The sequence below is a fragment of the Gavialis gangeticus genome, unplaced genomic scaffold (genome assembly GCF_001723915.1).
Source record: "Gavialis gangeticus isolate Ggan-Ray unplaced genomic scaffold, GavGan_comp1, whole genome shotgun sequence".
NCBI classification, from domain to species: domain Eukaryota; kingdom Metazoa; phylum Chordata; order Crocodylia; family Gavialidae; genus Gavialis; species Gavialis gangeticus.
Genome location: NW_017729024.1, coordinates 180,893,189 through 180,896,530, shown reverse-complemented (window position 1 = coordinate 180,896,530; position 3,342 = coordinate 180,893,189). Strand labels below are relative to the sequence as shown.

At 48.0% G+C, this 3,342-nt stretch overlaps 1 protein-coding gene across 2 annotated transcripts in view; it reads left to right on the top strand.

Moving 5' to 3' along the window:
- Positions 1-3,342, top strand: part of MALT1 (MALT1 paracaspase) — a 95,490-nt gene that overhangs the window by 18,982 nt on the left and 73,166 nt on the right. The gene's annotated exons all lie outside the window — the stretch shown is intronic.

The following is a 3,342-nucleotide window of genomic DNA, read 5'->3' as shown; positions in this document are numbered from 1 at the left end:
CACCCCTGGATAAGCCTCCTGCAGCTCTGTCCCATTATCTGCCCCAGCCTCAAGGTCCCGTTCACCCCTGCCTCACTCCCTCCATCAATGTGGGGGCCTCAGTCTGCCCCTCCAGTCCCTCTCTCCTCATCACTTCCCCTTCCTTTCCACAGACTTACCTACTGGCTATTGCTCTATACTGCATTCCTGGCCACATGCATGATGTGGCTGTGTACTTGCATTTGGCATCCCAATCTGGCACCAATATATTGGTGCCCCTCTAGAGAGAGTGTGTGTCTGTGTGTATTACCCCCAACCCCTCTGCCTTCCTGCTATAGTAGCCTGGAGCCCATGCCTGGGCTGTCCTGCGGATCCTCCGCACTGTCACTGCTGCCCCTCAGGGTGGCCCAGCGGTGGCGGTGATTGCAGCGGAGCCCAAAATGCGTGATTAATGCATTAAAAACATGAATGTGTTAATTGGTTGTTGCATTAATCACGCACATTAAAGGTGATTGATAGCCCTATTAATTAGCGCATCCATGATGGTGCTTATTTGTGTGCACCCACTGGCTCTTCAAAACAGCTATGTTGCATCCATCTTTGAGTTGGCACATGCAAAGTGAGCATGCCTGGCTTTCCTGTAAGGTCTAGAGCAGTGGTTCTCAACAATTTTTTAAACTCTGAGGATAGTGATAGACATGTACGTCCCCACTGTAGCTCTTGGCACTTCATATAAAGTGCTATGAGTTAGAACGACCCTCCTCCCCCAAACTCAGTAGAATTTGTTGTTGGGTCGGTAGGGGAAGAGGGGTGGAAATGAGCTTCACTTTGAAGCCATTCCAGCAGAGGAGCCTGCCTGCATCATCTGTCCTCTAGCCTTGCCGCCCCCTCTCCCTCGCCCCAGCTCCCATGCTATCTTCAGGAAGAGGGAGGGAGAGGGAGCTGCAGGCACGGTGGTTGCCTGACTAGAGCTGGAAGAGGAAGGTGCTAGGGGAGGGATGTGGTAAGTGTTGGCTTAGAAACGGTATTTAAAGGCCTGTTTTTTGGGAATCGGCTTATAGGTATAAATATGTGCGTTATAAGGGGTCAAGATGGGCAGTAGCGGTTAAATAGATTTCTAAAGAGCTTGGAAGATGCACACACAGCTTCTCATGGCCCTGAAAGCAGATGGGTTATCTAGCACAACAGGACCAACGGGTGGACATACAACCTGAAAATTTTGAGGGGCATGGCATAACACAAGATCACAGCCTTCAAGGCATATAGGTTGTCTAACGCAACAAGGATACATAGCCTGGGAACCAACTAAGTATGTACCATACTGTCCCATAACACAAGATAAATGACACCAGTGACAAGGCCTCAGATCAGGGGGGTCTAAGTCCCAGTTTTGGGGGAACAGACCAAATTAGGAGAAGGCCCGGAAGGGTACATGGACATGTGACCACAGAGAGACAACCAACCACAGATAGCCACGAGTGGACCACAACTGAACAGTCATCAGGAGTCATCAAGGGTGAAGGAAAATACAAAAGCAGAGACTTGAGGTTAACAAAGAGGCCTACCCATCCCTCCTCTTCCTCCTGGTCCCTCCTTGTCCCTTTGTCCCATCCCTCCCTGTTCCTTCTTCTCTTCGTCCCTGTTCCTCCCCATTTTGTTCCCTGAGAGGGGTCCCCTTCCCTATCCCCATCCTCTGGGAAGGGTCCCCAAGGCCACCATGGACAGAGGGCATACCAGCAGCCCGTCTCATTCACCCCACTGGTGTGGGCCTAGGCACTCCCCCCTGGCTGTGGGCCTTGGCATCCCACCTCTAGACTGCTGACATGACATACTGACATCTGACACCTAAGAAAGCCTCAGAGTGGAGCGTGCGTACTTCGACTCTGATGACAGCCCTCGGATTGGTAGATATAGAATTGTTTGACTGTTTGTATTGTTGCTTTTTTGTTATTACTCTGTATCAGTAAATTTGTCTGTTGTCAGCTGGCAGGTATTGTGGGCAGTCTGAGGGTTGTGCTCGCCTGCAACAAAGATATAAGGGCTGGGTTCCTAAAATCCAGGGTCGACAGTGAGGTGGGGGGCCTCCAATCCACTCCCCTCCCAGTGCGAATTGGGCAAACCCCAGCCTGCATCTCCCCCTCCCTTCTCCCCCCCCTTCCTGCAGACAACACCAGGGGCTGACCAGAGGGAAGCCAAGTCCCTTAAGGTGCTCCACTTTGGAGCACCTTCAGTTGATTGGTCATTAGATGAGGGTTAATTCATTACGAGATCTGCCTCTTTTAAAGTGCTCTGCAGCCACGTGCATGCGTCACGGCATGGCTATAGATTGCTTTCAGAAGGCTGACCGTACGACAAGTGTCACTTCTGTCAGCAAAATCCTTGTCAGACTCAAAGCACCTCTCCATAACTTTATGGAGCATCTCATTTCAAAACTTTTTTTTTTTTATAACAGCTCTTATTTCCTTGTGGAGGGGGCAGACAAGTGGGGGTGGGGGAGCAGCTAGCCAGGGAGAGCTTAAGCCTGTCCTTAACTGCCTAGTTCCTCATACCTGAAGCCTGAGCCGTCCTTTATCTGATTATCTCTCACTTTGCTTATCTCCTCACACTTTCTGCTGCACCCTTCCAATGATCTGGGGCACTTCAGGATACCTCTCATCCTGGTGGGGAGTTTACTCATAAAGTTTACTCTTAAATATTTTATTGTGACTCATGTGGCAAGCTCACATAACTTTCTCAGCAGTCTCTACCCAGAGTGAAACTTTGCCTTGCAAAAGTTGGCAAAAGAAAGTGGTAGCCAAAAGAGGACAGCTGGGGACCTGGAAGGGCTTTTGTACATCCAGTTTACAACACTGAGACACAAGTGGCATTTTCCTCTTTGCCTTGTTACCTGCCTATCTGTTTTCTGTTGGAAGAAGAAACAGCTTCAGTATACAAAAAATCCAGAAACCAAGATCAGTCTCTTACCATTGATTTCTTTCCAAAAGGAGACTTCTGATGCCTCTTAAAATGTGCTGTGTAAATAGAGAGCAGGAAGAGATAAAGGAGTAAGTTGAACTTACAGGGGTGTAGGTTGTTTCACCCAAAGCACCCAAGTTGATCTTAACATTTAAATAATAAACTAAGACTTTAACTTTTTGTACACTAAGAAAGTCCTGCCCTTGGCAAGAGAGTCTCCACTTCAAGATTCTGTTAAACTTGTGGGTAACAAATAGGGTAACTTTATGATATTTGATATCCAGAACACTTATTTAATCCTCACAACATACCATTTATACCTGACGATAATAGCTCTGTGGAAAATAAAGTATTTGAATGATTGTGGAGGGCAGTCTGTTTACTGCAAAACTATAGTGAGATACATAA